The sequence below is a fragment of the Sorex fumeus genome, unplaced genomic scaffold (genome assembly GCF_029834395.1).
Source record: "Sorex fumeus unplaced genomic scaffold, SorFum_2.1 ptg000070l, whole genome shotgun sequence".
NCBI classification, from domain to species: Eukaryota; Metazoa; Chordata; class Mammalia; order Eulipotyphla; family Soricidae; genus Sorex; species Sorex fumeus.
In genome coordinates this window covers 12494795-12514112 of record NW_026606127.1, presented here as the reverse complement: position 1 = coordinate 12514112, position 19318 = coordinate 12494795, and the positions used below count along the sequence as shown (strand labels likewise).

General features: G+C 38.2%; 1 pseudogene; it reads right to left on the bottom strand.

The window, feature by feature from the left end:
• Positions 1-11511: 11511 nt before the first annotated feature.
• On the bottom strand, positions 11512-11605 carry LOC130037114 (uncharacterized; annotated as a pseudogene).
• Between the last annotated feature and the right edge of the window lie 7713 nt (positions 11606-19318).

The window sequence follows — 19318 nt, the reverse complement described above, 5'->3', positions numbered from 1 at the left end:
CTGAATTTCCATATACACACACAAAAGCTAACTTACAACAAAGTCTCACACTCGATACCTAACTGGACCCTCTCCAGAAATTCGATGAACAACGGGAGGACAGTGACAGTGACAGTGACTTAATGAACATTAAACTGCTTTAAGATATATATTGCCTAAATATTATACAGATTTAACTCTCAATAAAATAACTTGAAAAGATCTATTTTCTAGCATCTTTGCTAGGGAAAGATAGCACCTGATTTTTCAATATTTGTTATTTGGGGGGAAATTTTAATTTCTCTTTTTAATTTGTGCTCTTTGTCTACTAGTGAGCTTGAAAATTGCTCTTGTGTGGTACTACATGGAAAATATTATGCTATGGGGAATGAGTCAGAAAGAGAGGAACAGATATAGAAAGATTGCATTCATCTGGGTAACATAAAGGAGCAAAATAAGAAATTAACACACAAGAACAGCTATGATAAATACCAGGTTGTTCACTCCATGGCTTAGAGGTCAGCTGCACTGTCTAGGGGTAAAGGCAGCGCAGATAGAGAAGGGAGCACCCAATAAAGGGTGCTGGGAAGATCTGCCCAGGATGGGAGATGCCTGCTGAAAGTAGTCTAAGGACCGAACAGGATTGCCACCCAATGTCCCTTCTGCAGACCATAGCACCCAAAAGGAGAGATAGAACAAAAGGTAGTGCCCTACCAAAGAGGCAGGTGAGATGGGGGATGGGGAGTAGGAGGGATACTTGGATTGGTGGGAGTGGAGATTGGTCACTGGTGGTGGAATGGGTACTCGATCACTGTATAATTCAAAACCAAGTGCAACAACTTGTAAGTCTACAACTGTACCTCATGGTGTTTCACTAATAAAACAAAACAAAACAAAAATTCAAAAAAAAGAAAATTGCTCTTGTGTTTACTAGTCATTTACACTTCTTTCAATAGACATTATATGATCATGTTTTATGCTTATTTTTTCTATTCAAATTTAATAGAAAAATACTGATTTATTTCACAGCACTAATTTTTTAAAACCTTTCATCCTTGGCCTATCATATTAATTGCCACTATTTGTTGGTGTTGCTTGTTTTTTGATCACTTAATTTGGTTTTTGTCCTTTTCTTTCAGATTGTAAAATTTTGCACCAATGAGCATATGTTTTTCTTTATTTTCTACAGTTTTAAATTGAGAACAACTGTTAGTTTTGTACAAATAAGATACCTGTGCATTTACTATTTCTTCTCATTTTATTTATTTTAACACATCGCGATTCATCTACAACTTATCCTAGTAAGTGTTGTCATATTGAAAGAAACCACAATTTTTTTCAATCATAGCACTGTAGCACTGTCCTCCCGCGGTTCATCCATTTGCTCGAGCGGGAACCAGTAACATCTTAAACCAAATTGTGAGACATGTTGACACTGGTTTTGGCCTATCGAATAGGTCATGGGGAGCTTGCCAGGCTTTTGCTATGTGGATGAGATACACTGGGTAGTTTGCCGGGCAGAGGAATCGGAATCAGGGTTGGCCTCCTGCAAGGCAAATGCCCTACCTGCTGTGCTGTAAAAGTTATCTAAAATATACTAGTAATACCAAATGTTGTTTCTTTAACAGTGCAATATAAACGATTATATAGTAATTTTTTTGATTTGTTAATGAAATATGTAGGCTCTTGAGTATAATGAGAATATTTTTCTAACACAAGAGTCTGACGAAGATGAACCTGTTATAACTGTCTTGTAGGATTCCATCTCCATAGCCTGCTTCATTCTACCATGCTCTCTATCCAATCCGGTGGTCTTCTTGGGATTCTGACCTCCTGATTGGCTAGGCTCTAACTTTCAACTGCCTACTTTATGACATCATTCTCCCACCAAACAAACCTCCAACTGGTAGAATCTTGGGGGTCCCATGTAGTAGTTTGTAAACAAATTTGAAACATCATGGCAAGTGACGAGTGACCAATGACCAATCACGTGTGAGCACTCATTTGTACTGAACACTTGTGGTCTTAAGCCTCTTCAGTGTTCAGACGTACTCTCCTACCATCTCCTCTTCTCGTCTACCTTTCATCGGTATTTCCTCTTCTCTGACCATGTCAGGTAAGGAATAATACTTTTCAAAGCTTTTCATTAGATTTATCATCCATAAACTTAGCAGTCAAGTAAAAACAGCACGGAGTAATGAAGGTAAGTATTCAAGTAGAATTTTATAAGCCTCATTTTAGCTTGACTTTGACATTTGCTGTGTGATTTTAGACATTGGCTTACTTTCTCTCACATACAAAGTGTTTTTCCTCATTGATTACATTATATTTTAGACATACTTAGGAGCTCAAATAAAGACATTTGAGTAATCCACCACCTGAGCTTATGGACTAATAAAACAAAAGTAAAATAAAACCTTTACACTCTGACATCAAAATCGTCCTTATAGGAGGGGAAGTAAATGACTGAAATGGGTAGGGGATTGTTGTTAGTTAGTTGTGGACAGTAGCTGGATATTTGACGGTGCATGGAGTATGAATACACAGTTCCAGAGATCAGGAACTCTGTACTTGAAGCGAATACAGTTTGTAAACTTGTCATCACAATTATATGTCCATATGAAATTTATCTACATATGCTTTGTGCCTTCCTTGCATGTATGTGTTATGCATTCCTTTATCATGGCCTCAGAAATGCATCTGAGGGGACTCGGAAAATTAGTTGAGCCCCAAGTATGGGGAGAGAAGTAGTAAAGAATTGGAGGAGGAAAAAATATGAGTTGGAGCTTAAGAGCCGTGTAAGAGGAATATATCAATATGTATGTGTCTGTAAATACACATATATATGTATAAATATATATATATATGGGCTGGAGCCATAGCACAGTGAGTAAGACGTTTGCCTTACACATGGCCAACCTGGGTTCGATTGCTCTCCTCCTCTCAGAGAGCCCAGCAAGCTACTGAGAGTAACCCTCCCTCTTGGCAAAGCCTGGCAAGCTACCTGTGAAGTATTCGACATGCCAAGAACAGTAACAACAAGTCTCACCATAGGGACGTTTCTGGTGCCTGGTCGAGCAAATCAGTGAACAATCGGAGGACAGTGCTACAGTGCTCTGGTTAATTCAAACGTTGTTTATGTAAAATATGAAAGAATCAAATAAATATTCTATAAAGCTGATTACACCTATTAAATTAATATAACTTTAAATAGTGTTTAGAAATTAAGTTGAAGAATTTTAAGGCTATCGAAAGATATTGACAATATATCAAGAAACACATGGATTTTTGAGGAGCAAGAACACGTACCTGTTGTCCTTTCTTAAGGTTATATTTTTTCGCTTTTATAGAATATGTTTTCCCTGAATTTTTGTTAATAGCTTCCCTTTTTTAGAAAGCATCATAATAAATTATATTTTTTTAAAAAATTAAAAAAAAGCTCTGTTAGTGAGTGGATTCTGTATGTTTGGAACGTGGGAAGTATTTTCCTATGTAATTTACATTAAACAAGATATTTACAACAGAAATACCATCTGCAGTACCATTCACAATAGCCAGAAGAAACTATGGTATACCTACACAATTGAATACTACGCATTTGGCAGGAAACTGACATCATGAAATTGGCTTACAAATGGATGTACAGGGAAGAATATCATGCTCAATGAAATCAGTCAGAAGGAAAGGGGTATACTGATTGGACTACCCCATTTTTTGGATATAAAAAACCAGAATGTGAGACTAATACCCAAGGATAGCAGAAACACCGGCCAGGAGAAATGGTCAATGGTTGGACGCTTGCCACAAGTGCTGAAGGCGAGCATTTGGAATAAAGAAGGGACCGCTATGTTTTCTTCTTGTGGAGTTTAACCAGTATTTTGTATATCCTGGATATCAACCCTTTCTCAGATGTGTATTCGGTGAATATCCTTTCCCATTCTGTAGACTGTCTTTGTATTTTGGTCACTGTTTCTTTGGAGGTGCAGAAGCTTCTTAGTTTAAGATAGTCCCCTTTATCTATCTCTGTTTTCACTTGCTCGGCCAGTGGCGTGGCATCTTTGAAGATACCATTAGCTTCAATGTCATGGAGGGTTTTGCCAACTTTATCTTCAATGTACCTTATGGTTTCTGGTCTGATGTTGAGGTCTTTAATCCATTTTGATCTTACTTTTGTACATGGTGTTAGGCAGAGTTCTGAGCCTATGTTTTTGCATGTAGCCGAAGAAGGGACCGCTATGACAATGATAGTTGGAAGTGATTACTCTGGGTGAGAACTGAGTCCTGAAAGTAGGTAAAGGAATAAACGTGAGAACTTCTCCCTCTCTGTATTACAATCCATAATGCCCAAAGTATGTGAGAGAGAGAGAGAGAGAGAGAGAGAGAGAGAGAGAGAGAGAGAGGTGCCTGCCATAGTGTAGAGACAGCAGGCTGTCAGGTGGGGTTTGGGGTTGGGAGAGGGAGTGGTGGGAGAGAAACTGGGGACATTAGCAATGGAAATGTATACTAGTGGAGGTTAGGTGTTAAAATATCCTATGATTGAAACTGAATCCTGAAAAGGTTTGTAATATGTGTCTCCTGCATATTCAATACAAAAATATGATATTTAGATTCTACCACCTTGAATAACCTATGAATGTGCTGAAATTCATTTTTATCACCTTGGCTGGGCTCATTGCATGGATGTCTGTGTGGTAAAACTTTTTCATTTTATGCGGACTGAAGAGACAAAAATCATAGGGTTGGGACTTCTGGTGGAAGGAGAGAAGAGCACAAAACACCCTGTTGAACACATCTCAGCAGGGTCACCTAAGTTGCGTGATGACAGACCTCCTTCACTGATTTCTTCTTTTGTAATGTGGAAAAATGAAAAGACTTTGCAGGCTGACAAGGGGTTGTCTCCTCCAGTTCTCACTATTTTCTTTTCGATCAGAACTGTTTAAAGATTATTAGAAAAATTTGGAGCTTAATGATTTGTTCTCATATATTTCCCCTACATGGTGTCAGTGGGCATTGATCCAGTAAGGCCAGCATGAAAAAGTTGAGGTTTATGTCTTAACCACCAATGCCAACACTACTGTATGTATCAACCCAAAGTACAATAGTAAAACTTCAAAATGTGTTTGTCAAGGAAATCGGTGGGAATGCAGGGAAAAATGGGTAATTTGTTGGTGGAGGGATGAAGACACTGGTGGTGTGATTAGAATTGGAATATTGTATGACAAATCTCCAATATAAATGACTTTGAAAATCAAAATTGCCTAAATTTAAAAAAAAGAAGTCAACTTACGTCTATATTTCAAGAAGGCTTGTCTTGGCAAATTTTGGCAGGGAGACCATAGTTGGTAGAGAGAGGGAGAAAGAAAGGGAGAGTTGACAGTTCAGAAGAGAAGCCTGGATATCATGGAAGAGATGAAAGCTGATCTTAGAAGATTTGGAGCCATCAGAGTTTAGAGAGCTAAATGGTCTGAACATTGCAGTTTAGATACTTGAATAGTGAGATTGGTTTCAGTCATCAGCACTGTATATATAGAAAGAGTTCAAAGACCTCACAGATATTCAGGCTATAATAACTAACAAGGGAAGCGTTTTTTTCCTGAAGCATTATGTAAGGATAATATATTGCCAGGAAGAATGATAAGAAGTTGGTTCTCTTTTTCACAGATTAATACATTAGAGATGAAAACTTTTATTCAAAGGAATCTATGATCTTGTCCTGTTTCTCTGTTTTCTTGTCATCATTCCATTCTCCCCCATGACCCTACCTAATCAGGGCTCTCGACATTTCTCAGCAGTGTCACCACATAGCCTCAGAGCATGTGTTAACTGCAGGTAGCTCACAGCTCTCATGTTTGCCCCCAATCCAAGTCAGAGCCATCCTTCTGAAACCAAGGATATTTGCTGAAGGCCCATTCTTCCTTGAAGTGGCAGTCATGGTTTACCTCTTCTTAATCATTTTGTTTACAAATTTAGATGTATGTCACTATACTAGTGACAGGGATTTTCCAAACTATGGAAAGCATAGACATTTCCATTTCCCCCACGAATTTTGGGCTAGTTATTTTCTATCCACTGCTAATAATTTGTGATAATTAGGAAATAGAACTGAAGTAAAAACAGGAACATTTGTCAATTTGGTGCCATAACTAATCATTCTTAGTATAAGTATATATTTCTAGAAAAAAAATGCAGAAGAAAATGAGTTGGTTGCTAGCAAAGAATGCCAAACCTCTGCCAAGAAATACTTTGAAAATAAAAATTCTGACTATGGACTGAACAAGATTGCAATTTAATGCCTCTTTTGCAGACCACAACACCCAAAAAGAGAGAGAGAAAAAAAAGGGAATGCCCTGCCACAGAGGCAGGGTGGGATGGGGGGGGGGGATTGGTGTGGGAGGGATACTGGAATACATGGTGGTGGAAAATGGGCACTGGTGGAAGAATGGGCATTTGATCATTGTATAATCAAAACCCAAGCACAAAAATTTGTAAATGTACAACTGTACATCATGGTGTTTCACTAATAAAAATTTTAAAAAAATAAAATAAAATAAAAATTGTTTCGTCTGCCAGAGATCAGCAGATGGGAACCTGAGTGAAGGCAAAAGATTAAATTGGTTGACTTTTATTTTTCCTTGAGTATATTAATTTGATTTTGGAGTCAATTTATATGAGAGTTCATCAAGACACAGAAATTTTTAGCGCTTCTCTTGTTTAAAAGTATAGTGATACACCATATCTCTATCTCACATTCTTTTTATTTCTGATAGTTTGACACAAAAGATACGTCATAATCATAGATAAATGTAAATTATTTAAATACTTTTTTGATTATTTAAAATTACCTTATAGAATTACATTATAGAATTTCATAAATTTTAGGATTATGCAGAATCTACTTGCATGTATCACATTACACTCACTACTGAAAGGCCTACTCTGTCATTCACCATTGTTTAGTTTTCCCACTTTGATTATACTTTTCGATCTGGTAACTAAATAGTCTCATAGTTCTAAAGTTTGTTTTTATTGCTTTGAAAAGATCAAAATTATGTAATTTTCAACATTGGATGAAACTAGAGGATATCATGCATGTAAAGTTAGCCTTAAGGAAAGGAACAGATACAGAGAGATTTTTCTCATATGTGGGATGAAAAGACACACAGCAAGGTAGCAACAAATGTTCAAGAGCAATGTAAGGGGAGAACTGATCCACACAATTGGGTCAGGGGATTAGGAGGGAGGGATTCTGGGGGATTGGGGGAGAGGGAGGGTTTGTTCTTTGAGAGAATGAGGAGTGTCTTGTTGGAATTATGTGTATGAGAAACCATTGTTAATTGAATTATAAATCATAGAATATAAATAATGTTTTAGACGTTTGTCTGTCTCATTTTATTCTTTTAATTTGTTTTCTCCATATGCCACATAGGCATGAACTTGTAGGATGCCTATCGTTCTCTGCCTGGTTTTTGTCACTAAACATAATTTCCTCATGTTATACATTTTATATACAAATAATAAGAAGATTTCACTTCATACAACTGAGTAGTATTCCATTGCTTTACCACCTTTCATTTTCAAAATTTGTGGTTTAAAAGATACAAATACTGGTTTTAACAATGCTCTGGTGTTTTCAAAGTTTTAGTTTAGTGAAACAAAATATATTGTATTGAAAACTCTTAGAAAATTGTGAAACAGTTGTAGGGTGGAATGGAATATATGTTCAAGCGAGAACAGTCATTTAACAAAACAAGCAAAGAGAGACATAGAGAAAGGAAGCACGGTATTTCTTCAAGGTAGAACACAAGCTTGAGGAACAAGCCCACTCTGGTAGTTTAGGAATAAGAACTTGGATTGGTATGAACTTCACTTGTGCACTTTAGGGGAGAACCTGAGTGAAACTATTATAAGTACGTTCAGGATCATGATACACTGGAGTCTGCACTTGGAGTGAGGAGGGTAGAGAGTTCTTTGGGGAGATCTGAACTATAGAGAACAGTAATAGTATAACACGAATGATAGTATCTTACCGTGGGATTCCAAAAAAATCTTTAACAGTGGCGTCAGAAATGATAACATTCTTAGGTATTTGGGTTTCCTGTGGAAACAACGGGAAAGCTGAGTTTATGCTCTGGATGCCTCCGCCTGAAACAAGGTCAACAAGTCATGAATGAAAAATTTCAAGTTAGATGGATCAAGGATACTGATCCCAGGGGAAGGCTAGCTTTCGGGTGGAAAATTTCTACTGCTGGCCTGATGTAGGTTCTGATCCTGGGATACGTAACAGAAAGGAGGTAGTGACAGGTATCCTCAGAAGTGAAGCCTCTGAGACAGAATTCATTCATGCCAACTTATGGGTTATCAATGTTTGCTCATGGCTGCTACCATTATAACATGCCATTCAATGGTTCTGTGGTTTCAATTTACTGTGTCAATGTAAAGGTGAAGTTTCCAAATGGAAGGTAAAAATCTGAGGCCCTCAAGATGATGAATTACGGGGAGGGGGGGAGCTGGAGCTATAGTACAGCAGGTAGGGCATTTGCCTTGCACACGTCCTACCCAGGTTAGATTCCCAGCATCCTGTATGGTCCCCCCAAGCACCGTGAGGAGTAATTCCTGAGTGCAGAGCCAGGAGTAACCACGGTGCATCGCCACGTGTGACCCAAAAACGCAAAGAATGATGATCTGGGATTGATCCTTAGCATTGCAAACGGCATTATTTTTTAATTTTTAAATTTTTTCTTGCTTGCTTGCTTGCTTGCTTTTTTGTTTTTTGGGTCGCACCTGGCTATGTATAGGGGTTATTTTTTATTTTTAAAAGAACTTATAATTTTTCCTTTTTACCTGTGGTTTAAAAGTGTAGCTAAAATATTTTAGAGTAAATATATGTGAAGAAGAATAAAATTCACGGGAACAGTTTAGTGTTCTTAATGATACAGGAGTCAGAATTTTGAGGTTAATTGTATGGGTATTGCATAAATAATTTTTCCACATTATGTGGGCTGTCTTTCGATCATGGTCACCATTTTTTCTGAGTTGCAGAAACTTCTTAGTTTAATGTAGTCTCATTTGTTTATCTTCACTTCCTCTTCCTTGGTCAGTTGTGTTTCATTCTAGAAGTTTCCCTTAGCTTTAATGTCATGAAGGGATCTTCCCACATTTTTCTCCATATATCTTAAGAATTCAGGTATGATAGTGAGGTCTTTAATACATTTGATCTGACTTTGTGCCTGGCACTATAAAGAGGTCTGAGTTCATTTTTTTTGCATATTGCTGTCCAGTTTTCCCAGCACCAGTTGCTGAAGAGACTTCCTAGCTCAACTTCATACTTCTTGAGCCTTTAAGAAAGATTAGGTAATAATAATCTGAGGGCCAGCGTCAGGATATTTGACTATATTCCATTGATCTGAGGCCTGTCTTTATCTGAATATCATGGTATTTTGATTACTAAAACTTTGTAGTAGGGTTTGAAGTTGGGGAAGGTGTTCCCTTCTTCTTTTTACCAAAGATTGCTTTAGCTCTTCATGAGAGTTTATGGTTTTGTATGAGTTTAAGAGTGATTAATCTATTTCTTTGAAAAATGTTATGGGTATCCTTATAGAAAGTGCATTAAATCTTTATAGAGCTTTGGGGTGTATTGCCATTTTGACAGTGTTAAACCTCTCAATCCATAAACATGGGATGTGATTCCACTTCCTCATATACTCTCTTATTTCGTGAAGTAGTGTTTTGAAGGTTTTTTTTTTTTTTGGTATAGTTCCTTAACCTTTTTAGTTGATTCTATTATACTCTATTTTCTGAGGTATTATTGTGAGGTACTTTCAAATTATTGTGAGGTACTATTGTGTTGTGAGGTATTATTGTGAGGTACTTTCAAATCCAATTTTGTTGAGAGTTTTTCATCATGAATGGGTGCTGGATCTTATCAAATGCTTTATCTACATCTATTGATATGATCATATGACTTTTATCTTTATTTTATTGAGATGGTGTATTCTGTTGATTGACTAGAGAATGTTAAGCCATCCTTGCATCCACAAGCTAAACCTAATTGGTCATAGTGTGTGATCTTTTCTTGAGTTTCTGGATTCTCTTTGCTGGTATTTTCTTGAAAATCTTTGTATCTGTATTCATCAAGGAAATAGGTCTGTAATTTTCTTTTTTTGTGGTGTCTCTATCGATTTGAGTATTAGGGTGATCTTTGCCTCATAGAAACTATTTGGGAGTATTTCTGTTTCTTCAATTCCTGGAAAATCTTAAAAATGTTGGAAGCAGTTCCTCTTTAAAGGTTTGAAATAGTTCACTATTGAATCCATCTGGGCCATGGATTCTGTTTGCAGGGATACTTTTGACCATCATTTCAATTTCCTTGTTAGTGATAGATTCAAGTATTCCAAATCTTCTTGGTTCAGCCTTGGGAGGTAATTGGAATCCAATAATTTATCAATTTATTCAAAATTCTCTCATTTCCTGCTGCAAAGAATCTCAATATAATCTCTGATGATCCTATGTATTTCTGTAGTTTCTATTAGGATAACCCCCTTTGCATTTCTGATTTGATTTATTAGAATTCTTTCTCTTTGTTTTTTTGAGAGGCTTCTCATGGTTTATTGATCTTATTTATTTTCTCAAAGAACCAGCTTTTGCTTTTATTGGTCTTTTGGATTGTATTTTGGGATTGTAGCTCATTGATGTCTGGTACAAGTTTTATTATTTCCTTCCTCCAGCCTATTTTGGACTACTTTTGTTGGTCATTTTACAAAATCTTGACCTCTAATTTATTCATGTAGGCCCTTTCTTTCTTCCTAATGAATTCTGGCAGATCTATAATCTTTCCTCTTAACACTGCTTTTGCTGTGTCCCACAAGTTATGGTAGCTCGTGTCCTCATTCTCAATTGTTTCTGGAAATTTTTTATTTCCTCTTTGATTTCTTCCCTAAGCCAATGGTTGTTCATTACTCCCCTTAAAGAAAATATTTCCTTGCTGAGCTTCAGTCTGTTTGATCTATGGAGAAGTGTCAAAGAAGTGTTGAAATCTCCTTCTAGTATTGTGTTGCTATCAATGTTTTTCTATAAGTCAATTAGAAGTTGTTTTTAAGTATTTTCCTGGTCTGTCATTAGGATCATATACATTGAGGAGGGTGAGTTCTTTCTGATGTACATATCCCATGATCATTAAGAAATGACCTTCACTGTCTCTGATAATCTTTAGCCTGAAGTCCATGTGGTCTGATACTAGTATCGCCACTCCAGCTTTGTGGAGGTGATATTTTCTTGAAAACTTGTTTCCCAGACTTTTACTTTTAGCCCATGGGTGCTTTGATTGTTCAGACGTGTTTCTTGCAGGCAGCAGAATGAATGTTGGTTTCAGTTTTCTAATTCATCTTCCCATTCTGTGCCTCTGAATTGGCACATTTAGTCCATTGACATTGAGAGAGATTGTTGTGGTGTGGATTTGTGCTCTCTTTATGTAGAATTTTTGTACTTGTGGGGATTGTCTTAGCTTAAAGTAGACCTGTTCATTCTTCTTGCAACAAAAATATGGAATGCTTTACAAGTTTGCATATCATCTCTGTGCAAGGACCATGCTCATCATTTTATCATTTCAATTTTAGTATATGTGTTAAACTTAGTAGGAGTTAATTTTTCCATATTTTTCTCTTCTTATTACTTTGAGTGCTGTCCTTCCTCACTCCTATGGCAGACAATGATTCCTAATCAAGGAATGTATTTCAAAGCAGCATGAATAAATAGATTTAGAAATTTAATGTCCCAGAAAGAAAAATATGGTTTTTACCATATTATCTTTTACCATACCCTAGGCATCAGTTTTACAAAATAATTCTTTTGGAAGATGGTATATGAGGTTGTTTAATGTCGTTCCCTGAAACCTTAATTAAGACCATTAAACTAGAGCCTTTTGCTGTTTTCACCTCAGTCCCGTGTACTTCTCCAGGAAAAGGTGGATGGTGTTGTCTGCACTTTGACCACCTTGAATGTATGTAGGATTTTTTTCCTGAAGGATGAGCTGAGAAGCATATTGATGATTTCATTCCACCTTATTACAAGTTCAACTTGAATGGAAGGTGAGACTCATATGGCTCCTATAAAGGACAGAACAAAGGGTCTCAGTGAAGTTTAATGGCCAACTCACATTAACAACATAGATGACTCATAGTAACCTGTGTGCATCTTTGTGTATAGTGAGTTTCATATCTACTGATAGAGATTCTCAGTCATGACACATGGGCAAAACGGATCTGTAATTAAAATCTAGTTCTCTGAGCAGAGTGGGGTCTCTGACGTGATTGAACAAGTTTGTAGTAATTTATTACTAAGCACATAAGTATTTTCAATGATGCGTACTTTTCGATCTAAAATTAATTCCAAATATGTCTAAAACAACAGTCTCCTGACCTCGCACCTGGCTTTCCTCACTGGGGCCCCTTGGAGATGGCGGGGTGAGATTCCCTCACCGCCCTGAGCATAGACCCGGCAGCTGAAGACCTCTGCAACCAGCCATAGGTATGCTTAAGACCACTCTTCCCAAGCTTGAAGGAGCCTCATGCATGAAGGAACTGGAAGAGGAACCCAAATGTGCGGGACCGGGGGATGAGATCTCCATGGCTGCTCAGATCAAGACTGTGCCCCCTCCTTCCAGATCCTCCATCTTCTAGTAATTAAGTGTTAAAACCACGATCTACCCCTGGATCCATGTAATGCCATCAATAGCCAACATCCAGAGACTGGATCTTATTTAGAAGAGAGTAACTCTGATTGTCCAGTTCTCACTCTCAGAGAACCTGGTAGGCTTCTGCGAGTATCTTGCCCGCATGGCGGAGTCCTTGTTTCTGGTCACTGTTTCTTTTGAGGTACAGAAGCTGCTTAATTTAAGATAGTTCCCTTTGTTTATCTCTGTTTCCAGTTGCTTGGCAAGTTGCATGTTATATTTGAAGATACCTTTAGCTTCAATGTCGTGGAGGGATTTGCCGACCTTGTCATCACTGTACCTGAGGGATTCTGGTGTGATGTTGATGACTTTGACCTATTTTTATCTGACTTTTGTGCATGGTGTTAGGTAGAGGTTTGAGCCATTTTTTTTTTTTTTGCATATAGCTGTCCAGTTTTTTCTGCACCGTTTGTTTAGAAGGACTCTCTTGAACCACTTCACATTTCTTGCTCCCTTATCAAAGATTAGATGATTATATATTTGAGGGTGTGTGTCAGTATATACAATCCTTTTCCATTGGTCTGCAGCTGAGCCTTTGTTTCAGTCCCATGCTGTTCTCATTATTATCGTTTGTAGTAGAGTTTGAGGTTGGGGAAGGTGATGCCTCCATCGTCTTTTCCCCAAGAATTGCTTTAGCTATTCGTGTGCGTTTGTTGTTCCATGTGAATTTCAGGAGTGCTTGATCAATTTCTTTGAAGAATGTCATGGGTATCTTTATAGGGATCAAGTTGAATTTTTACAATGCTTCTTGGAGAATTGCCATTTTGACAATGTTAATTCTCCCATTCCATAAGCAGGAGATATGTTTCCATTTCCTCGTGTCATTTTTTAATTTCTTATTGTATAGGTCCTTTACCTCCTTAGTTAAGCTGATTCCAAGGTTCTTGATTTTCTGAGGCACGATTGTGAGTGGGATTGCTTTTTCATGTCACTTTCTTCTCTCTCATTATTTGCATATAAATAAGCCATAGACTTTTGGGTATTGAGTTTATAGCCTGCAATTTTACTATAAAAGTCTATTGCCTCTAGGAGTTTTTTCGTAGAGATTTTAGTATTCTCTAAATATAGTATGATATCTTCTGTGAATAGTGAGAGATTATTTCTACCTTTCATACATGAAAAACCCTAAATATCTTTTTCTTATCTATTTTCTATTCCAAGTACTTCCAGTACTACATTGAACAGAAGTGCCAAAATGAATTTTTACTTAGCACATTCTGTCTGTAAATTTCTATGCTAAGAACAGTGGAAGAAACAGTGATATCTTAGTAATTTACAAGTAAATTATGAAGACAGATAATTTAAAAGAATTTCTTTGTATAAATTTCCAAAATGTTTAGCTTTTATTAAATATATTAAGAATAAATCATAGGTCTTGATTATACCGTGAAGATTATTTTCATGTTAGAAGTTACCCTTCTAAAATGCAAGAAAGAGACACATTTTGAAAATGTTGATTATTCGTTCATTCATTCAATGAATGTTTGTAGTCTGGTTGTGCAGTGCCTACAGAAAGTCAACCTGTACCCTCAGGTGAGTGCATCAACAGTCTGATGGTGTCTTCATGCTTCCCGATAACCTCAAATGGCCACTGTGCCTCTGGCTGGCTCCCAACAACTCAGGACTACATTTCCCGAGAAATTAAACTCCCGAAAGATATGTGGGAGCCATGTTAACAAACCACCCCTGGCTCAGCTATACAAGCTAATGGATTGGTCTTGTTTCAGAGACCCATAGACAAATCTGGAAGATATCAACAGTCACAGTTAACCTTGGAACTGCAAAAAGCTGAAGACACTAGGGTAAATCGGAGGGAGGCAGGTTAGTTTGGTGCCCACCCAACCAGAACCCAGTGCAGCCACTTTCTCCCACAATACAAAATCGCCACCATGCCCTCCTCTGGTTTCCACCGTCTCAGGATGGCTCTCACTGAAACATAACAGCTGAAAATTCGGATATGTGTGTTTTGTGACTGAAATCTCCAGGCTTTCTCTGGGCAGGATGGGCATCCTACACTCACTGCCCTGTACTTATGGAAGCCTCAGCAGTCATTTCCATACCTCAAAGCTACTCCAGGCTTACCTTCCTGATAAAAATGCTCAATTCCTTGAACAAAGATGATGACCTCTTAGTACCTGTATGAGACCCTTAATGCACAAAATAAAAAGGAAACAAAGAGAAAGAATCAAAGATCCTGCCATAGAGACAGGCTGGGGGTGGGGGTAGTTTGTTGGGGGATGGTTTTAGGGAACCAGGAATATTGGTTTTGGGAAATGTACACTAGAGGAAGGATGGAAGTTGGATCTTTGTATGACTGGAAGCAAATTATGAATAGATTTGTAATGGTCTATATCACAGATATTCAATAAAACAAAAAAAATACTGATGGAACTTTAAAACCCAGCATAACTATTTTTGTGTTCTCTGTAGGAAAAAAAAATGTTACTCACCTGTGTGCCAATAGCTTGTAGAAAACTAAACCCAAAGATATATCAATGACTGCCTTTGGCATGAATACTATAATTGCAGCTATATTATGTTTTAGAATCAGTTCGTGGACAAGATGCCAAGAGGAGCAGTGGCAAAGTGCATCAATGTTGAATGGATAATGTTTCAGGAGCTTGCAAGGGAGATGCGAAGCTTTGGCATGAGAAAAGGGAAGAAACAGAAGAGTGAAGTACTAATAAGTATCATGAGAAAAATGCAAGGGAGAACATTTCCTGGCAAGTGTCACACTCTGTTGAGCTTTTCGTGAGGATAAGCATTAGAAAGTATCTTTCCCATTTAGTGGTAAAAAGGTTACTTTGAGGGTATATTTAAAATTTACTTAATCGATTAGAATCACTAAGAGATACACAGTTACAAAGTTGCTCATAACTGAGTTTCAGTCATTTAATGTTCTAGAACCTTTCCAGTATATTGGGGCATTTTTGAAGGAATATCCCTGGTGCGAGGACTAGGGCATCTGAATCTTAACTCATTTCACCAAATATATGATCTGTACTCACATGTTTTACACTGTCTCCCCTGCTCTTTGATTTATGTTTTCATGCAATATTTCCTTGTGAACCTCACTTCAAGTGAGGCTCCCTATTTAAGACAAGTACATGTTTCTGGGACATTACATATTTTTTGGTTGCTGGGAGAGTCTCTAAAGCAATGCTCAGGAGGTGTGGGGGCCCTACAGACAATTCTCAGAAAACGGGGCCATGGTGCTTGGGGTCCTCCTATGCTATACAGCCTTTGATACTCTGGCAATCATGTGGTGCTGGGAGTCAAATTGAGTGCATGTGACACAAGTTCCATAAGCACTACACTATCTCCTGCAGCCCTGGGTATTAGATTTATGTCAGCATTCTGAGGTCCTCCCTTTTGTCAGAAAGCAGAGACTTGTGCAGGAGAAAGTGGAAGAGACATTAGGGTTTAGCTAGGTTCACTGAGTAGCTGGTGATACCATTAAGATTGGAACATAAAGTAAAAATAAAACAAGAGCCCCATGCCTTTTCCCGCTGAACTCGACACCCTCCACAGGGGGGACACCTGCGGGGAACACCTGCAGCAGCTCCTTGGGACTGTCCATCACCAAATCAGCGCCTCCCCTCCAGGTGGGTAGGGGGAGCACAAGCCAGGTTCACCACTCCTCACACCCAGCTCCCCGCATTTTCCTGCAGAACTGGACACCCTCCAGAAGGGGACACTTGAGGCAGCTCCATGGGATTTTCCATCCCTCCTCCTACATTCCAGGAACCTGGGTGGGAGTGACCCTGGGATGGGCCAGGGGCGTGGCCACCATATAGGGGTGTGTCCTCCCAGAAGTGGGCGTGGCCTTCTCCTGGGTGGCCAGCCGCAGTTATATTTCCCAATCTGGGCACTCAGGACTTTCATCTCTCACTTTGTCGCCTAATACCGACTAAAAATGTCTGACCACCTCTACTAGAATACAACAACATTCCACTCGCCTACTCCATTTCTAAGAAAAGACCTGTATGAAATGTGCTGTACAAGCTCAAAACTAAAAAGTACCTCCTCCAAAGCGCAAATCTCCACCACAAGGAGAATATGAAGAAAAGAAAAATTCTCAATCGAGGTTGTCCACAATTGCGCTCTCATTGATAAAGAATTCCAGGATAAAATGCAGAGGGTGTTCAAGGATCTACTCAAAGAATCAATGGAAGAGATATCCAATGACTAAAATAAGAAATGAAAGAAACAATAGAACAGAGAGTCAAGAAAATACAGGAAGAAAAGAGAACAGAATTTTAAAAAGCTACAAAAAGAAGAGTCACAAATAAAGGATTCAGTGGATGAAATTAAAAAGTTAGTAAGTGCCCTTAGCAATAGGATAAGTGCAGCTGACGAGAGGATCAGCGAGCTTGAAGATGAGCAACAGAACTCCCACTGGGAAGAACAAGCAATAGGAAAAGACATCAAAATGGCTCTAAGGAGAATCAGAGACCTAGGGGATGACGCCAAGAGGAACAACATTACAATCATTGGAGTACCAGAAGGAAAGGGAAACAACCCCAATGAAAAAGCTAGAGTAAAAGAAACCATTGCTGAAAAGTTCCCAGAGTTAAGGAAAGCAGACATCCAGTTCCAAGGAGCCAGAAGGGTACCAGCTAAAGGAGACCCCAGAAAAAAACACTCCAAGCATATCATATTCAGAACGATGGATGCTGTGGACAGAGACACAATATTACAAGCAGCAAGGTCAAAGAAGGAAATTACATACAAAGGAGCACCCCTTAGATTCACAGCAGACCTATCAGTGGAAATCCTCCAAACCCAAAGGCAATGGTTGTATATAGTGAAAAAATTCAAAGAAATGAACGCCTCACCGATAATACTCTATCCAGCTAAACTCTAACTCAAATTCGATGTGAACGATACACCACTTTTTAGATAAACACAAACTCAGGAACTTCATACACTCAAAACCAAATCTAAAAGAAGAAGTAAAGGGGCTCCTGTAAGATAAGAAGGAAAACACGTGTAAATCAACTCCTAAAGGAAGATGGCACAAAACCCCATGACAATAATCTCCCTTAATGTCAATGGTCTAAATGCACCTACAAAGAGACACAGAGTGGCAAAATGGGGTCAGGAACTGAAACCAGCATTCTGCTGTCTACAAGAAACTCATCTGAACAATCAGAGCAAACACAGACTCAAAGTGAAAGGATGGAAAACAATCCTGCAAGCAAACAGCTCCCTCACAAAAGCTGGGATGGCCATACTAATATCCGACAACATTAATTTCAGGCTGAAAAAGATTAGAAGGGACAGCGAGGGCCACTTTCTCTTCATCAAGGTATACATTCCACATGAAGAAATCATACTCTTAAATGTATATGTACCTAATGAAGGAACAGCTAGATACTTAAAACAACTGCTAACAGATTTTAAAGAGGACAGTGCTAGCAACACCATAGTAGATGAAGACTTCAACATCGCCTTATCACCTCTGAATAGATCAACAAGAACAAAACTCAGCAAGGAAACATTGTCTTTGAATGAAGTAATAGAAGAGATAGGACTTATAGACCTATACAGGGCTTTACACGCCCCAAAGAAAGAATACACATTCTTCTCCAGTGCGCATGGAACATTTTCCAAAATAGACTATGTGCTAGGCCACAAAACATACCTCAATAGAATCAGGAAGATAGAAAGAGTATCAACAATCTTTTCAGACCATGATGCACTGAGGATAGATGTGAATCACACACAGACACGGACAACCAAATCGAACACCTGGAAACTAAACAAGTCACTGCTGAACAATGTGTGGGTCAGGAAGGACGTCAAGGAAGAAATCAAATGATACCTGGAAACAAATGAGAACGAAGACACGAACTACCAGAGCTTATGGGATGCAGCTAAACCCCTATTAAGGGGAAAATTCATAGCTCTGCAAGCATATCTAAGGACGGAAGAAAAGATGCACATAAGCAACTTATTTCACAGCTCAAGTTCTTATAAAAGGATCAAGAAAAGGATCCTACATTGGGCAGAAGGAAAAAGATCTAAAACTTAGAGCAGAAATCAACGACATGGAAACCTAAGAAACAATCCGAAAGATCAAAGAAACCAAGAGCTGGTTCTTTGAGAAAATAAACAAGGTAGATATACCACTAGCAACACTCACAAAGAAACAGAGAGAGAAAACACTAATACACCGAATCAGAAATAAAAATAGAGATATCACAATGGAATCCAAAGAAATTCAAAGGATCATCAGATACTACATTGAAAGTCTGTATGCCAAGAAAAAAGAGTAGTTAGAAGAAATGGATAACTTCCTGGATTACTAAAATCTCCCAAAGATGAGTCAAGAAGATATAAAATACCTGAATAGACCTAGTCACATAAATGAAATTGAAACTGCAATCAAAATTCTTCCCAAAAACAAAAACCCAGGTCCAGATGGAATCACTACCGAATTTTTCAAAACTTTTAAAGAGGATCTACTGCCCGTCCTTCTCAAACTTTTCCAGGAAATTGAAAAAACAGAAACTCTCCCAAACAGTTTCTATGAAGCCCATATCTCTCTAATACCAAATGGAAACAAAGACACCATGAGAGAAAAAAACTACAGGCCGATATCACTGA